This window comes from Gorilla gorilla, chromosome X (assembly GCF_029281585.2).
Source record: "Gorilla gorilla gorilla isolate KB3781 chromosome X, NHGRI_mGorGor1-v2.1_pri, whole genome shotgun sequence".
In the NCBI taxonomy this organism is placed as follows: domain Eukaryota; kingdom Metazoa; phylum Chordata; class Mammalia; order Primates; family Hominidae; genus Gorilla; species Gorilla gorilla.
Window position 1 is genome coordinate 47,785,022 of NC_073247.2, and position 19,622 is coordinate 47,804,643.

The 19,622-nt window shown below is 40.1% G+C and overlaps 1 protein-coding gene and 1 pseudogene across 3 annotated transcripts in view; both read left to right on the forward strand.

Annotated features, from left to right (window-relative positions):
* Positions 1 to 19,622, forward strand: part of PRRG1 (proline rich and Gla domain 1) — a 111,641-nt gene that overhangs the window by 84,195 nt on the left and 7,824 nt on the right. The gene's annotated exons all lie outside the window — the stretch shown is intronic.
* Positions 10,001 to 12,559, forward strand: LOC134757933 (putative ferritin heavy polypeptide-like 19; annotated as a pseudogene).

Sequence of the window (19,622 nt, forward strand, 5' to 3'; positions counted from 1 at the left end):
CAGGAGGCAAAAGGCACTTCTTACATGGTGGCAGCAAGACAAAATGAGGAAGAAACAAAAGTGGAAACCCCTGATAAACCCATCAGATTTCATGAGATTTATTCACTATCATAAGAATAGCACAGGAAAGACTGGCCCCCATGATTGAATTACCTCCCCCAGGCCCCTCCCACAGCACGTGGGAATTCTGGGAGATACAATTCAAGATTTGGGTGGGGAAACAGCCGAACTATATCATGTGTATATACCACATTTTCTTTATACAGTGATCTGTCAGTGGACATTTGGTTACTTTTAGTTAGGAGTAATATTTAGAAACTGAGATCTGGGAACTAGAATATGCTCATTGCTACCAGAATGTTGTTACTTCTGGATCTTTCAGCAATAGAGCTAGGAAAAAAAAATCACACATATGTATACATGCATACAAATTCTATGTATGTCTATATGTAGAAATGTAAACATATAAACATATAGACATGTATACATGTAGACATATATGTGAAATAACTAATTCATTATGCTGATCTCCAATTCCAATCCAATCCCTCAGGGCTCTTCCAGCCATTCTACTTTTGTAGAGATGTAAAAATTCCTTATAGATGTTCTTCCACAATGAGAATTCCAGCACCCAAAAACATCAATATATTAATAACTCATTTGCTTAGTTGTATAATACACAGTGGTTTCGGAATTGTAATATCTATACTGTAATGTGGAGAGGGAAAACTTATATTCATTCATGCATGCATGCATGCATGCATTTTTTTAACATCTTATTTGGAAATAATTATAGATTCACAAAAAATTGCAAAGATAATACAGTGAGGTCCCATGCAGCCTTTACTCAGTTTCCCCCAATGGTTACATCTTACATAACTGTAAGATCAAAACTAGGAAACTGACATTGGTACAATCTGTATGTATAGTTCTGTGTCATTTTATCACTTGTATAGATTTGTGTAACCATCACTGCAATCAAGTAGCAGATATATTCCATTACCACAAAGTTTTCCCTCATACTACCCTTTAATAGTCACACCTACTATCTTCCACAACCATCCCTAACCCTTAGCAATCACTAATCTGTTTCCATCTCTATAATTCTGCCATTGCAAGAATGTTATATAAATGGAATAATATAATGTGGAACCTTTTGATATTGGCTTTTTAGAGTCAGCATAATGCTCTTGAGATTAATCCAAGTTACATATATCAATAGTTCATTCATTTTTGTTTATGAGTAATATTCCATGGTATTGATACACCATGGTTTGTTGAACCATTTGCTTATTGAGAGACGTGTGTTGTTTCTAGTTCATGGCTTTTACAAATAAAGCTGTTATGAACATTGCATAGGTTTTTGTATTGACATAAATTTTCATTTCTGTAGGATAAGTCACTGGGAGTACAATTCTTGGGTTGCATGGTATATGTGTAGTTTTTTAAGACACTGACAAACTAATTTGTCATTGTATAAATTACCATCTTACAGTCTCACCAACAGTGTTTGAGAGATCCAGTTTCTTTACATACTCATGAGCACTTGGTATTGTTACTGTTTTATTTTAGCCATTCTGCTAGGTGTGTAGTGATAACTTCTTGTGATTTTAATTTGCACTTCCTTAATGGCTCATGATATTGAACATCTTTTTATGTGCCTATTTTCTATTTATGTATCTTCTTTGGTGAAATCTCTCTTCATGTCATTAGCTTACTTTCTGATGGGATGTTTTATTTTATTTTACTATTGAGCTTTGAGAGTTCTTTATTATCATAGGTTTGGATCTGTTTTCAGATATATGGTTTCTAGGCTATTTGAATTTTATGTATTAATTGTATATTCTACTACTCTCGTATTGATTAAGTTTTATCATTGATTCTCAGGGTGAACAATGTTTTTTTGTTGTTGTTGTTTGTTTTTGGAGACAGATTCTCGCTCTGTTGCCCAGGCTGGAGTGAAGTGGTGCAATCTTGGCTCATGGCAACCTTTGCCTCCCGGGTTCAAGCGATTCTTGTGCCTCAGCCTCCTAAGTAGCTGGGACTACAGGTGCATGCCACCATGTCCGGCTTTATATACATACATATATATATATATATATATATATATATATATTTAGTAGAGATGGGATCTCACCATGTTGCCCAGGTTGGTCTCAAAATCCTGAGCTCAGGCAATCCACCCACCTCAGCCTCCCAAAGTGCTAGGATTATAGGCATGAGCCACCACACCTGGCCATCATGGTGAACAATGTTTTTTTTTTTTTGAGATGGAGTCTCGCTCTGTCGCCCAGGCTGGAGTGCAGTGGCGCAATCTCAGCTCACTGCAAGCTCCGCCTCCCGGGTTCACGCCATTCTCCTGCCTCAGCCTCCCGAGTAGCTGGGACTACAGACGCCCGCCACCACCCCCGGCTAATTTTTTGTATTTTTAGTAGAGACGGGCTTTCACCCTGTTAGCCAGGATGGTCTCGATCTGACCTTGTGATCCGCCCGCCTCGGCCTCCCAAAGTGCTGAGATTACAGGCGTGAGCCACTGCACCCGCACCGTGAACAATGTTTTTAATGCCTACATTTCTGGCCTTTTATCCATTCTCAGTGCTTCTATATATCATTTCCCACCCACAGAGACAGGATGCTGCATGTCAGCAATCTTTGAAGCAAGTAGAAGAAATTCCTTCAACTGTGAGAGAATTGCTCGAGAAATTTTCTGTACTTCCGGCATCACCTTTTCCTTCCTATAGAATCATTCTCATCTTATTAGCCTACATGCCTCCAGAAAGAAAGAGAAAAAAGAAAACTCTCTTAACACATCCCCGTCCAACAACCACTTCATTTCTTGAAACTCTGCTCTGCCTACACTTGCTCCCCTGGTGAGCTTTCCTCTTCTCATACTTCTAATGCTAATAACTTCCAAATTTATATTTGTAGTTCCTGGAGGGCTAAACTGAACTACAGACTTGTATGGCTAACTGCCTACTCAACATGTTATCTTAGAATCAAATATGGTTCTCAAAGTAAACAAATTTGCACCCCTTCCCCCAAATATCTACACTTACTACATCCTCTCTGATCTCAATAAGTAGTAACTCCATCCATCATGTTTGCTGATCTCCAGGCTTTTTGCCATCTCTGACTCCTCTCTTTTTCATATCCTACACCCCATCTGCAATAGTTGGTTCTAATATGAAAATATACTCGGAATCTAGCCACCTTTCTACTTGTTATCACTTTACATCCAAGCCACCACAACCCTCTCATCTGTATGATTTTTTGGCCCCTGCCCCATAGTTGATTCTCAAAACAGCAGGTTAGAGTGATCCTTTAAAGTCTCTTACTTGCAAGGGCTTCCCATCTCCCTCAGTAAAGGCCAAAGTGCTCAGAATCACCCACCAGGTACTACACAATCAGTCCTCATCTATCTCCACCCCACAGCTTCACTCCATATATAGTTATTTCTTTACCACATCTCCTATGACACCCCACCCCTTATTCACTTTGCTGTGGCTTTCTTGTGCCTCCTCACATACACAGACAGCACGTGACCTGCCTCATGACTTTGGCACTTGCTCTCTCCTTTTCTAGATGGATATGTCTGAGTTCCTTCACCACTCTCAAGTCTTCACTCAAGTTCATTTTCTCAGTGAGAAAGCACTCTACCTTAAATTGCAACCGCTTGTCCCTTCTGTGACTTTTTTTTTTTTCAAGCACTGACATCATTTGACATCTATTTGTTTTTTTTTTAATTGTTACCTCTCCCACCCCATCAGGACCGTTAGCTCCATGAGAGCAACATTTCTCATCTGTTTTGTTCATAGCTATGGTCCCTAGCATATAAAGCAGTGCTGGCACATAATAGAAGCCAAATAAGTATTTGATGGATGAATGAAGGAATGGATTGGCAAATCACAAAGTAAATTTAGTTTATGGGAGGAACCGATTTAAACCCAAGTTGGCTGATAGATAATAGACTTTAAAATGGTTTTTATTATGTTGTTGTTATATTTCCTTCTTTGTGCTTTAAAGTTTGTCATCTGAGTTTGTTCATGCCATTAAAACAATCCCATTTAGGATAAGGTGTGCCAGCCTTTGATCTAGCAAATGTAAGTGAAGTGGCATTCTCATTTTTTATCTGTTTCAGAACAACTATTTCAGAATAATGTTTGTTATCTGTTAATCAGGATCTAGCATTGCCAGCAAAGTTTCATCTTAATCTTGGCAGTGAAGAAAATGATTGGATTTGAGATTTGCTTTCTACTTTTAGACTATCTTTACTATCTTTTTGTTTACTAAAATTTATCGCTCAGAATACTTTTACTCATACGTGTTTTCATCATTTCCAAACATGAAGTATGTGAATTTAGAAGTCTGCTTTCAGTAGAATATTTATTGTTGGAATTATTTACCTAATTTGAAACACAAGTCTAATTATACAATGGGAGAAAACATATTGTACTTCACGGTCCTCATTTTTATCATGTAGAAAATGGGTCAGATTTATTCAGACATTATCTGCTGAATGCCTACTATGTAACAGACACAGTATATACAACAATGAATAGGCTGCTCCTCCCTCATGGCATTTGAGTTCTGATAGAAACAGCAGACATATGCACAAAGGCTTATATGAGCATGCTGTAAACCTTAAATATACACAATTTTTATTTGTCAGTTATACCTCAATAAAGCTGAGTTGTCATGCCAAAATCCTCTGCTTTGAGAATCAGATGGACCTTGATCTGGTGTCTGAGCTCTGCCATCTACTGACTGTATTGCTTTGCGCAAACATTTCATCTTTTAGGCCTCAATTTTTGTATCTTTTAAAAGGAGGATATTATACCTACAGTATGAGGTTTGAGGCTGTGCACTTAGCATAGTTTTTGGAACAGAGAAAACTTTCAATAAATATAATTTATTCTAGTTTTTAGGTGCTGAATTCTTGCCACTTTATTTAGGAATCATTATTTCACCACTATCACTTTTTCTCTCTTCTCTCTATGAGACTATGAGGGTTCTCTACATTTTGGAGCTGTTAATCTTGCACTGACATTGAGAAAATAGTAGTAATTCTTTAAAACAATGATTATAGAACTTTTAATCGTATATAATTTCTAGTTTATTTTGCTTGACTTTCCACAGTGGTTGTCTTCAAAGTTAAGCATGCATAGGAACAGTCTGGGTGCTTAGCAAACCTGCATAGTCCCACCTAGTGCCCAGATCTGGGTTTCTAATTCCATTCTATAGTGAAATAAAACAGGACTTTCTGGGGACATGGCTCATTATTGGGCTGGAGTGTGGAGAATACAAGATGAGCTGGAGAACACTGTGGTACCAGAAAGTAAGGAAGTGCGATAATCCAAAGAATGGGAGCATGTTAAAGGGACACAGGAGGTAACCTAAAGAAGCTCTCAGTGGCCAAAGCTGAACAATTTTAGCCACAAAATAAATGATGTAGTATTGGATTATAGCCCAAAACACAAAATAAATGCACATGATTATATAATGATATAAATGCATGAATGAATGAAAAGGTGAAAAGAGAAAAATCCACACTGTAGAATTCCAAATTATGTATGTAAATACTTCACCCCAGATGGTGGAGCTTAATTTTCTTCTTCCCTTGAGTGTGGCTTGAACTTAAAGACTAGCTTTCAAAGAACAGAGTATGGGAAGGATCAGCGGGTGGGGGGAGGTGGGGTAACTTTACAATGTAGAAACCTCTCAAACTACTTTGACCTGGTAATCAAAGTTACTAAGTCACACATATGATATACTGAGAAGAGACATCATTTATTTCCATCACCGCAAACTCATAACCCCAGTCTAACCATGAGAAACTTACAGAGAAATCCAAAAACCAAAAGACATTCTCCAAAATGTCTGACTACTATCAAAACAGTCAAGGTCATGAAAAAAAAATTAGAAAAGACTAGGAAACTGTCACAGACCAGAGGAAACTAAAGAGACATGATTAGATGAAATGTCAATTAGATTCTGGAAAAAAAGGACTTTAATGGGAAAACTAATATAATCTAAAAAAAGTGTTATATTTAGTTAATAGTAATGGACTAGGATTGATTCATTAATTATAACAAATTTACCATCCTAATGTAAGAAGCTCACATTAAGGGAAACTGGGCGAGGAGTACAGGAGAATGTTATGTATTATCTTTGCAATTTTTCTGTAAATTTAAAATTATTTCAAAATAAGAAAGTTCATTTTTAAAATGCACAGTCCAGGGGTCACAGGTCTCCTTGGGACCAGGGAACTTGCCTTATTTGGTAACACTTTATTAGATTCTAAAGAAAGCAGTTTAGCTAAAACCACTTAGAATACTCAGAGCTCTGCAGTGGGTGGTATTTCTAGGGATATGGATGACTCTTTTGTCTGGGTGCATCATCCCAAGTCTTTATCCCATTCTTGTGTACTCCATGTGCCATTCTGCCGCCAAGTTGCTGCTATATTTTAGAAACTGAGTTATTGATATCCAAGGATCTGAGATCTGAGTTCAGCAATCCCTTTTTAGATAATATCTCTCATTCCAAAGTGTCACCATTTAAATTTGTTTATGTAGAAATTATTGGGGAAGAAAGAGATATGCAGTCCCCCTTCACACTAGGATATGTTACAAAAACTACATTTGGAGATTGTGGAATTCAGAGCCCATGGCAGGAGGTGGCATGTAGACACTTGTGAGTTGGGATTAGTGATTACAAGAAATACTGTGTCTGAGGTATCTAAAAATTGATCACTAGGTCCTGGAGATTACTCATGGCATTTGCAGGCAGAAAGTCCGATTCTTTGGCACTGTTAGGGAAACTCTTATTTCACTTAGCCTCTCATGATCTGCTGATGGCACTAGAGCCAGATTCAGAATATTTTCCCCACCCCTAGTGACTAAAGAGTTGTTAGGGATGAGAGAATTCAGGAAAGAAGGGAGGTGGAAGTCCAGTCTGGGCAAGAAATATAGGAGGCAAACATGGGGCATTGCTGTGGGCTTCTTCTAGCCATACCTTATTCATTTCCATTGAGACCTTCTCCTGCCTTCCCTAGACGCATCCCAGACCCTCCTTGGGGAACCAAATATGAAGTTTCCCTTTAGGCACATGGGTGGTTTCCTGGAACTCCCAAAGGCTTCCTCGCTACTTCTTTTGGAACCTCTTGAAAATAAGTTAAATAGGGCCAAAATATGTCATTTTGTGCAACTGGTATTCTGAGCTACCTTCTGTAAAGATGAGGAAGGTCTGACTGTTGCAGGTCAATAACATGTTGTTCCTTATATGATTCATTTAAAGTACGTTTTTATTGATTATATCATTGATATTGTTTTTAAGTTAGTGGTGAACTTTAGTCTCTGGCAGTTGGGCCCATTTGTAGATTATAAATTATTTGTAGTGTCAATTATTCATGTCAGGTTATGGTAGTAACTGAATTAGGAGAGTTTCAGCCTGTATGATATTAATGAAGTAGTAGACTTCTTCAGTCAGGGCGGGGGGGTGCTCTCCTGCCCATGCCAGCAGTATGTTAACCTTGACCTATAAAGTTACCTCAGCAAGTTTCCTCTCCCAGTACCAGTGCCAACCTTTTTCAGAACTATCCTCAGAGACTGGGTACCAGTGAGGCTGACAGATCTATTTGTTGTCACTTGTAGAATCATTTGCAACATGGATTTAATTTAACTTGTGGCCCTGTCACCTATCATGCTGCTGCTTTGGGATCCTTCACTGCTTAATAAGCAGTACTGTCATGGTTAGGAAATGGCTCATGTATCCATTACAGAGCTGCAACCAGTCAATGGAATTGATGACAATAAAACACTGACATTCAAATTGGGATTTGAGTAGAACCCTAGGGCAGCAATTTTGCTTGGTAAATGTCTAAGGCATCTATTTTTCCATCTGAAAGATGATGTCAACATGTCTCCCATAGCATGCTGGGAAGAAGTTAGCTATGAATTCAGAGAATAAGGGGCTAGCTGTTACCTAAGGAATTATATTCTTTAGCCTAATACAGTAAACCTCTCCCTCTAAAAAAGGACAAGAAGCAGCAAAAACCACTCAACCAGTGATTAGAGAGAGGTGTTGTGAAATGATATGATAGCCAGCAGAAAATACCATTTTTTTTTTCTTTTTCATTGGTTTCTGTGGGAGGCCGAGGTGGGCAGATCACGTGAGGTCAGGAGTTCGAGACCAGCCTAGCCAACATGGTAAAACCCCATCTCTACTAAAAATACAAAAACAAATTAGCCAGGTATGGTGGCATGTGCCTGTAGTCCCAGCTACTCGAGAGGGGGAAGCAGGAGAATCACTTGAACCCAGGAAGCGGAGGCTGCAGTGAGCCGAGATCGCACCACTGCACTCAGCCTGGGTGACAGAGCAAGACTCCATCTCAAAAAAATAAATAAATTACTAAAAAGTATAAATAATTATGGGTAGTGAAAAAGTATAGCTACTTTGATAAATGTATCCAGGCAAGTAGATGACCAAACCAATTAAACATCATATTTCATTGATTCTCTAATCATTTATTCACATTTTAACTTCTCTGAAATTGAGGTGCAGTTTACATACTATGACATGGCATGGATTCGTTGAAAGCAGAATTTTTTCCTTTTTTTTTTTTTTTTGAGACACGGTTTCGCTCTTATTGCCCAGGCTGGAGTGCAATGCCATGATCTCAGCTCACTGCAACCTCTGCCTCCCAGGTTCAAGTAATTCTCCTGCCTCAGCCTCCCGAGTAGCTGGGATTGAAAGTGCCCACCACTACGACCAGCTAATTTTTGTATTTTTAGTAGAGACGAGGTTTCACAATGTTGGCCAAGCTGGTCTTGAACTCCTGACCTCAGGTGACCCACCCACCGCGGCCTCCCAAAGTGCTGGGATTACAGGCGCGAGCCACCACGCCCAGCCCTTTTCTCTTTTTTAATACATAACAATGGTGTACTCTTCAATTCGTGCTATGTTATATTTGATAAAGTACAGCAACCAACCACCACTGCTACTCACTTCTCAGAGGTTCTGATCTGGATGGGGTGACTACTGTAATTCAATTATTGTTATAGTGGGTATCTGCTGATTTCCTTAATAACAGGGTTTCACTAGTTCCTTCTTCCAATGTTAGGGTACAGTCCCCCCAGGGCAGGACATTTGATCATGACTCTCATGGTTGGTATATCAGTAACTATAGAAATAAGATTCAGTTTAGCCATTTCCAAAGTACAATAAAAGGAATTGCAAAAGAATTTGTAACTTTGCCATAGCCCTATGTTGTTAGCCCAAGTCTTGGGTACTGTCAAGCTGAAACAGGAAATCTGTCTCCTAGTGAACTACAACAACCAGTAGATCCAAAGAAGGCTCTGGTTTTCCTTGAACTGTATATTTTAGAGGGTCACACTAATGCTATAACTTAAAATGGCATTATTATTTAAATATTAAGATAGTATCCAATTCCAAAAGCTAATATTTGATACCAATCACTGCTCATCATGAATAGGCTAAAGGCTGCCTTTTCATTCCATCCCATTGTTGAAGAATGACTTATGGAATTGGTTCTAATCATCTTTTCATGGAGTCCACAAAAACCAAATAGGTCAAACTCTTCATTTCACAAATGAGGAAATAGCCCCAGAACTGTTGATTTGCCCATTTTCTCATTACAGCATACTGATGAAGCCCAAAATAGGAGCCAGGTCCCAGGTCTTCTATTTCCATCTTCCTCATTCCCTTCCTCCCCTCCTCCTCATTGAACACAGTGCCCTCCTAGTTTAATTAGTGATAGTGATGCCAGGGGCTTTACAATGAAACAATTTACCTTCAGGCTTCTTATGCCAGTCCTTATTGGGCCAGTAGTAAAGACACATGACATGGTACTTATTCAAGCTCAGATATGATAGAAACAGAAAAAGTGGTGGCTGGTACCTATTCTTAGTCTTAGCCTTTGTTTTAATTTCTACTGCTTTAAAATTCTTTTTTTTTTTTTTTTTTTTTTTGAGAGGGAGTCTCACTCACTCTGTTGCCCAGGCTGGAGTGCAATGGCGCAATGTCGGCTCACTGCAGCCTTCGCCTCCTGGATTTAAGTGATTCTTCTGCCTCAGCCTCCTGAGTAGCTGGGACTACATGTGCCTGCCACCATGCCCGGCTAATTTTTGTATTCTTGGTAGAGTCGGGGTTTCACCATGTTGGCCAGGCTGGTCTTGAACTCCTGACCTCAAGTGATCCGCCTGCCTTCACCTCCCAAAGTGCTCGGGTTACAGGCAGGAGCCACCGTGCCTGACCTCTACTAATTAAAAATTCTTTAGAACAATGTCCTTTCGGATAGACAAAGCAGGTGATATTCTTTCCATCTTTAGACCAGTATTTTAAGTGTCCAAAAGACCAGTGATACTTCCAATTTCTGAATGGAATTGGAACTTGGGGCTTTTGATTCTTAAGCCAGTTTTCATCAGCATCATACCATGTAGCTAACACACTTGCAGCCTAAGACAGAATGTCTTGAAGAGAAGAAAACCTAACAGAACCTACAATATAATTAGGCCGATTTGGGAGGAGTATAGGAGGAGGCTGATTTCCTGTTATCTGGGAAGTGGCAATCTGAACTTTTAAACAGACAATTTTGAACTTTTTTGGTTTGAGGCGGAGATCAAGTTCAAGGCAGCTACCTTTTCGTTAAAAGAAACTGATGAGGTTTCATTATAAGTCTAGAGTAATGTTTGAAAGGGTAGAAGAGATGATAAAGAAGTAGTTCTATCTAAAGTTATTGAAAATTTTCAATGCTACAGAGATTCATTTTTATTACTTTGAAAGACAGATTATAAAGATCCAGGAGGGTATTAAGTAAAATGGGATAAATTAATAAAAATTATAATTCCCTATTAACCTAGCTTTTATATTAGTTTTTCGTTAAAACTGTTGCATTCCACTTTGCTGTTTTCTATTTTATTTTATTATTGTTTTAAAATTGAGACAGGGTCTTGTTCTGTTGCCAAGGCTGGAGTGCAGCTGTGAACATGGCTCATTGCAGCCTCAACTTCCTGTGCCCAAGTGATCCTCCCATCTCAGCCTCCCAAGTAGGTGGGAACCACAGGTGCATGCCACCATGCCTGGCTAATTAAAAAAAAAAAATTGTGTGCAGACAAGGTCCCACCATGTTGCCTAGCCTGGTCTCAAACTCCTGGACTCAAGTGATCCTCCTACCTTGGCCTCCCAAAGTGCTGGGATTTATAGGTGTGAGACACCATGCCCGGCCATCTATTTTAAAATATTTAAACTCAAGGCAAACTCTAGACAAAACAGAACTAAATCTGGAAGGAGCTATTATACCAGAAACAGAAGAGAATGTTACCAAAAATATCAAATTGATATTCTCAGAATTTAAGAAAACAATAGGTTTGTAAAATGAGAAGAAGCTATTACAGAGGGGACCAATTAGGGGATAAGAGAAAGTCCTTGGACATTAGAAATGTTACTGCAAAACTAAAAACTGGACACAGGTCAGACAGTGCAGAGTTCACTGGGTTGCACATGGAACATAGTACTCATTCTCCTCCCTGCCCACTTCCACTGAAAAGGAATGCATCCCTCCCCAGATAATGGACCCAAATACCCACTTCCGGCCCTTTCCGCCATTAGCCATCCGCCTTCAGCCAGCCACTACTACCACAGCTCCCGCCTGCCTGCTCACCACACCCCAAGGTGCCTGCCATGGCCACCACCCCAGTGTTGCAGGTGCGTCAGAACTACCACCCCAACTGCGAGGCCGCTGTCAACAACCACGTCAACCTGGAGTTGCATGCTTCCTACGTGTACCTGTCCATGGCCTTCTACTTCGACCGGGACAATGCGGCCCTGGAGCACTTTAGCCGCTACTTCCTGCGCCAGTTGCACAAGAAGAGGGAGCACGTCCAGGAGCTGATTAGGCTGCAGAACCAGCACAGTGGCTGCATCTGCTTTCACGACATCAGGAAGCCAGAGCGTCAAGACTGGGAGAGCAGGCTCGAGGCCATGGAGTGCGCCTTCCACCTGGAGAAGAGTGTCAGCCAGAGCCTCCTGGAGCTGCACCAGCTGGCCATGGAGAAAGGTGACCCCCAGCTATGCGACTTCCTGGAGAGCCACTTCCTGAACCAGCAGGTCAAGGCCATCAAAGAGCTGGGTGACTACCTGAGCAACCCGTGCAAGACGTGAGCCCCAGAAGCAGGCCTGGCAGAGTACCTGTTTGACAAGCTCACCCTGGGTGGCAGCGAGGAAGACACCTGAGCCAAGATGGGCCGCACAGCCACGGTGTGCCTTCCCTGGGTCAGGCCACCAGGCAGGGGCGTGCATGTTGCCCTTTCAGAACGTTCTCTTCAGTTTTTTTCCTTTCAGTGTTACCATTATTGGCAATAAAGTTATCTGTTCTCAAAGCAATAAAGGTGTCCAGTTGATGCGTGCCTACAACACTCTCACCTTTTAGGAATCAGGGCACATCCCCATGCAGGCTTAAAGTAGGTATCCAGCAGTCTCTCCACCCAGTCCTGTCCCATCTGCATGCAGCTCAGGATCTGTGGGGGTGGAGGGGAAAGGTATTCTAAGGGCACCTGGAAAACACATTAGTCTTCCCCTTATAAACTCTGAGGGCATGTGGGATAGGGTGGGGTGAGGTGGGGTAGGGTGGGGTGAGATGGGTGGGGTGGATGGCGTCAGGTGGGGTGTGCAGTCTTGGGCCCTGGTATATGTGGGTGCATGTGCATGGTACAGTGTAAAACAATGGTATGGAATTCATCCTAGTGGCTGCCTCTGGGGAAGAAGTGAAGGGAGTGGGATTGGGCAGGGATTAAAATAAAGGGGGTCTTCAACTTTTCATGAACACTTTTTTTTAAAATAAGCAAATGATAACTTTTCTTGTTTCTAGACAGCAAGATGGGGGCTCTGGATGACAGCAAGGCAGAGTACCTCTTTGGCAAGCTCACCCAGAGTGACAGCGATAATGGGACTGAGCCTTAGGTTGGCTTCCCCACAAATATGGGGGTGATTTCCTGCATATTGCCCTTACAAATCCTCTACTCCTGTTTTTATTCTTTCAACTGTGCCATTTCTTCCAATAAACTAATATGGAAAAAATATACCTCAGTAGAAGGACTGAAAAATATAAGGTCAAAGTTGGAGGTCAAATTTGTGATATGAATAGAAAGTAGATTAAATACCCCCAACTGTTAAGCCAGTGACTGGCTGCTTTGAAGAATGTAGAGGGGTTGGGGAGAGTTGAAGGTGCAGAACAGGTAGAGCCATTGTAGCTGATCCAGATGAGAGCCTAGTGTGGCTTGAACTGTGATAGTGGCTGAGGAAATGAAGATAGATTCACTAGTTCCAGATGGATTTTGGACAAGGTGACAAGTTTTGCTCATGGACAGAAGGTGAGGACTGGGAGATGGGGACAATAAGTTCTGGTGTTTGATCTTGAGCACCTGGGTTGATGGTGCTATTATTAACCTCAGGACATTTGCAGTGGGGACACCTAGGGTAGAGGGCTGGGGAATACATGTCATGTGAAATCTTAGATCCTTATTAGGTATCCAAATGGAAACGTGAATCAAGTAGATGGAAAAATGAATGTCAGCTTTGGAAATATACGTAAGGGAGACATTATAGATGGTATTGAAGTCATGTGATTGGATGAGCTCACCAGAAAAAGTGTAAGAGAGAGTGTGACAAATCTATCCCCAAGCTCAGGGCAGCCAACATTTAGGGTATAGTTGAGATGTTTGAACACCCAGAGAGTTTCTGTTCCCACCTGACCATTACCTTATTCCAGACGATGGCCCCCAGTGTCCACTCCTAGTGTAGTTTCAAATCAGCTTGTCCTGATGTCAGTGTGACCTCTGGTTTCTCCTTTCTAGATGTGGAGAAGAGTTCTTTTATCTTGTCTTATGGCTATGGATAGAATGAAATTATTTCCTAGTAAGAAAAAGATTCCTTAGAGAAATGGTAGTGATGTAAGCCTACGTTTTTCTCCTCTCTCCTTTCACAACTTTGCCATATCTTTTGGCCTATTCTCTACCTAAACAGATGAAATTAGTATGTAAACCTTAGATTATGCATGTTTCTGAAAAACTACTCAAAACATTTTGTTCCTTCAGTGCTACATGTAGATTATTATATAAAAGATAAAAATTACAGGTTTTTTATACAGTATTCAAAGTTACATGTGTAGCTCGAGTCTTTTTAAAGCTAACTGGTTTGAACAGTAGTAAAATATGAACAAGTTTAGCTATGCAATCATTACCTTATTTCATAACTGTAACACTTTCTTAAAAATGAGGATTATGGTCATATAAGTTTCCAGAAGGTATTCTTGCCCCTTTACTCTTCTAAGTCTAACTTGGTCCTCTCACTATTTCTTTATCTGCCTGATTTGAGGATCTCTCCCCTCTCCGACTTTGTCTCAGATCATATATATTTTTTCTCTCCTAGCTGTAAGGAAGAACAAAGCGAGCATCTCTTTGTGAGTGTTTACATTTTTAAAACCATCAGGTCACTGCGGATTCTTCTTACTTTCATACTTTGGAGAGACAGTTTGCTACAGTGGTTTCTTAACTTCAGATTGCCTGGGTTCAAATCCCAGCTTAGCCATTCGTGTTGACTTGCACAAGTCATTAAATTTTTTTGTGCCTCAGTTTCTTCATATATAAAATAGAGATCACAAAAGCATCAACCTCATTGGGTTGCTGAGATTAAATAAGTTAATATATGTAAATCACTTACAGCAGTGCCTGGCATGGTGTAAGTACATTATGTGGTAGCTATGAGTTATCACCATAATCACCCTCATCACCCTCCACTCAATTCTAAGATCCTTTGTATTATTTACGCTTTGGGGGAAAGACTTCACTTGTATACATTAGCACTGTATTTCTACCCATCATGTCACCCTGCATACAGAGATGGGAAAACCCTTAGAAGCTGGTTTGGTTGTCAGGTGCCCCCAGAACTCAGGAGGGTACATGGCTGTTTTTGCTGTCCCACACACAGGCTCAAGACTAGAGACAGGTTTTGTTGTGATAGCTTTCTGTGTAATCCCCCCCAATTCTATCTCAACCAGCTTTCCCTTGAATTCACCCCTAGAACACTGTGCTTGTTCTTCCCAAACCCAGGTTGCCTGAGCCTCCTATTTCCACCCTTAACTTCCTCCCACTCCTCAGAGATGGACAAGAGCAACAGGATGAAATCCTAACCCAGATCCCCACCTTCATCTGGATGTTTGGAGCTGAAAAGGAGAGGAATGGCTAGACGGCGCTTGACAGGAGAATGAGAAAAAGGGAACACATTAGAGCCACTGATAACATAACTAAAATCGATACATCATCATGAGCTTTGGCAAAGAGGCTCTCAAGCTTTGCTGCACATTCAAATCACCTGCAGAGGTTTTAAAAAATTTCAATGCCTAGATCAAATACATAAGCTTCTGAGGCAGGACCTAGGCATCCCAGACATTAAAAACCAGTGTTAGCATCTTGCTGCTCAAAGTTGGTCTGGACCAAAGTATCAGTCTAAACTGAGAGCTCATTAGCAATGCAAAATCTCAAGCTCCACCCCAGAGCTACAGTATTAGAATCTGCATTTTAACAGGCTCCCAGGTGATGAGTGTGCACACTGAAGTTTGTGAAGCACTGCTTTAGCATCCTGGTTCTCTACCTAGCTGTACCTTGGGATAACCTGGGATACTGAAAAATAATACTGATGCTTGAACTTAAACAACTTACTCAATCATGCCCCCATGCACATACTGCACCAAACACCAAAAACTTACTGTAACTTCAACAACGATTATTGAATCGACAAATATCCAGAAAGACTTGGAAACTTTTTCTCATTTCTGTTTATGTTCCACACATATATAACATGTGCACACTTTTAATCATTGTTTTATAAATCATTTGGCAAACTGTTTTTTCACAAGCATGGGTTGGAAACAATATGGCTTAAAAGCATATGGCCTAGAAGCCAAATATAGCCCACCATCTGTTCTTGTAAATAAAGTTTAATTAGAACAGATGCATGGCCATTGATTTACGTATTGCCTGTTGCTGGGTTCATGCTGCAAAGGTAGAGTTAGTATGTAAGACTAAGACTGTATGTCCTACAAAGTCTAAAATATTTACTATCTAGTTCTTAACAAAAAAATGTTTACCAATCCCATTGTATAGTAACTTATCACAGGCCCTGAATTTACCTAAAGCCACCAAATATTTTTAAATGTGCAATTGTCTTTGTACCTCCAATATGGTCATTGCAGTTTGGTGCGTAATTTCCCTATCAAACACAATGTGTAGCAGAAATGAAAGCAATATACTGTATTAATTTAACCTAAGATGATAATGATTTAATATAGCACCTCCATGTAAGAGGAGTATAGAAGATACTTTTGGTTACTTAGCCAACAGCCATTTTACTCCTTCATCCTTATTAAGGCAATACTGAATTTTTTGGGGGGTTGGTGAGTAACAATGTGTCCTATTCCTAGTAATAAATTGAAATTAGTCTACACAGGTTCCTAAACTTTGTCTGCATCTTTAACTGGCTGCTATCTCAACCTGTAATTCATAGCCAGGATTCTAGAATGGGTTACCTGTACCTGTTGACTTCCCAGAAATAATGCATTTCTTTAAGTGTTAGAAGAAGTAATACATCCATAATGTTCAGAAGTAAAATATATATAATGATATGTGATGAACTTCCTCATGTCCCTGACTGCAGGCTCTCAAGTGTCTTTCAAACCAGCCCCACCGAAAGATTACCTTCCTTAGGAGTTTTCCATAGATCCTTTCTGTCTTCCCGTTTTGTGTGTTACTATAACAGAATCCCTGAGACTAATTTATAGAGAGGAGATTTATTTAGCTGACAGTTCTGCAGGCTGGGAAGTTCAAGGGGCATGGGGCTAGTATCTGCTCAGATTCTGGTGGGGGCTTTTGTGCTCTGTCGTGACGTAGCAGAGAAGGTCAAAGCGGAAGCAGGCACATGTGAAGAGGGACCAAACCTGAGGAGGAACCTCCCTTTATAACAATCCACTCTCTCGGAAACTAATCCATACCTGTGAGAACTAATCCAGTCTCTCCAAAGCAAGAATTCACTGACTACAGCGAGAAGGACACCAAGACATTCATGTGCCACCCCAGACTCAAACACCTCCCACTACAGCCCATCTCCCAACACTGCCACGCTGGTAATTTAACTTCCAACATGAGTTTTATTTTTTTTTCAGTGAACATAAAATAATTTTATTAAATATAACAAAACATAACAAAAGTATCACATACAATGTTATAGTACCATTTAAATATAACACAGAAAAATACTACAAAGTAAGAAATACAAAAACAAAAACTAGGTAAGATTTTATTTACAATAATGGTGTGCTTGCCTTGTTCATAAATTCATTCCAGTCTGGAACACAGGAAGATAATGCTACCCGCATAGCTGGTGCACCATTCAGCCCGTTTCTTTCCTTTGTTTTTAAGAGGGTTAAGATAGAAAACCCTAGTTCACACAAACTAGATGTGAATGGTAGTAATAGCAGGACACTCTTTCTACTTAACAATGGAAAGTCTTCCTTTACCTTAATCAAAATGCTGATAAACTTAAGGTCTCATAATCATTCTTCAATGTATGTGAAGAACTAAGCTGCAATAATTCATTCTCTTCTTCAGGCACCAAGTTTAGCTCAATTATTGATTCAGAGTTTCAAAAAGCAAATGGATCTTTTACCCAACTGTTTTCCCTTAATGTTTCAAATTTTTCTTCTGGAAAGAAATGGTTAAAAGTTTGAGACAGAGAAGTGAGATGCAACAATATCTCTAATTTTATTTCTTTCAAAATGTTTTCATTAATATTCTCTTCAATATGTTGCAGAAATCTTGGAAATATGTGGTAGCTAGGATGATTACTTTTAAATCTTGCTTGCCATAACAATAATGTCTTTCGAAATTCAACACCAACATGAGTTTTAGCAAGAAGAAACCACATCCATACCATAGCACTTACAAACTTTTGTTTTATGGAGAAGTATGCATGCCATTGATATATACCAAATAGTAACATAATTCACAGTATCCTGCAGCTTACGTTTCTCTCCTTAATGATATAAAAGAATGAGGTTTTAGCAGTCAATTTACATACTGGTCACTAGTGACATTCTGGGACTTGGGATTTCTCCTTTTGCTCATTGCATCAGGACAGGTACCAATCCTCCCACTTCTTTGGTTCTGTTACCGGTGTAGGGTCTTGACAAGTCATCCAGGTTCTTGATGTGTTGAGCAAAGAATTGGACAAAACACACAAACAAAGCAACAAAAGAACGAAGCAACGAAAGCATAGATTTATTGAAGCAAAAGTACCCTCCACACAGCAGGAGCTGAAGAAACAGGCGGCTAAAGAGCCCCGGTTGCAAAATCTTCTGGGGTTTAAGTACCCTTTAGAGGTTTCCTATTGGTTACACCCTGTGTAAATGAACACCTGACCTGTGAGCAGTCAGAGGCTGAAGTGAAGTTATAGCCTATGCAAATGAAGACTTGTCCTGCAACCAATTGAAGGCTGAAGTGGAGTTACACCCTATGCAAATGAAGACTTGGCCTGTGACCAATCACAGGCTGAAGTGAAAGCTCCCTATCTCCAGACCCTATTCTCCTGCTTCAGTTCTATTCAAGTGTCCTGAATCCAAACCATAACCATTTGCAAATAATTCCATCTAAATTACTAGAATTTCCTTTATGTAACCTGTGTGCCACCTTACAAAATATAGTGCCCATAATTAATTGAAACAGCATGCCACCAACCTTTGGTCTTCATCCCCCAGCCATATCATCTTCAACTGGTAGTAAATTGAATTGATGCTTATCATGCCCAGCATAATATTGTTTCCCAGTAACTTGTCCATCTTGTACTGACAGTTTTCAAGATAATACCTTACTTTTTGACAAAAGAATACAAAACATATCTTTTAAGATACTTTTTAAAGAGCTAGAGTCTCCCTATGTTTCCCAGGTTTGTCTCTAACTCCTGGGCTCAAGGGACCCTCACACCTCAGCCTCTGAAGTAGCTGAGGGTACAGGTTTGTGCTACCACACCTCCACATTATGTATCAGTTTAAAAATGATCTGTTTCTACTTTTTCATAGCTTAGATATACATGTTACTACCTTAGAGACAAAGAAATTGACCCAAAGATGTTAAGTGACTTGTAAGTCCAGCCATTTTCCCTAGAGTATCACTTTTGATAAGGAGTCTTAAAAAGTTGGACTACACTTGCTTGGATTTTCCAGCTTGGGGGTATTTCTGCCTTCTACTCTCAACAAGGCAGCTTTTGGAGTTAGGATTGGTTTTTAGTCCCCCATCTCCTAAGGTCCTTCCTCCCCTTTAATGTCATTCTCTTTCAAGGATAGGGAGAAGCTGTAGGAGAGCTGTATATAAATGCTGCTAGGCCCTCCTCATCAATACATACTCAATGGGAAAATCATCCACTTCCCAACTTTTGTATGTAGGTTCTGAGCTGATTGATCAGATTGCAAAACATGCCCCACTCTACTGTCTTTGCAATTATGAAAGCCTTGAGGTCAGGTCTTGAGTCACTCAAATTTTGTTCGTAAATGGCAGTGAGAA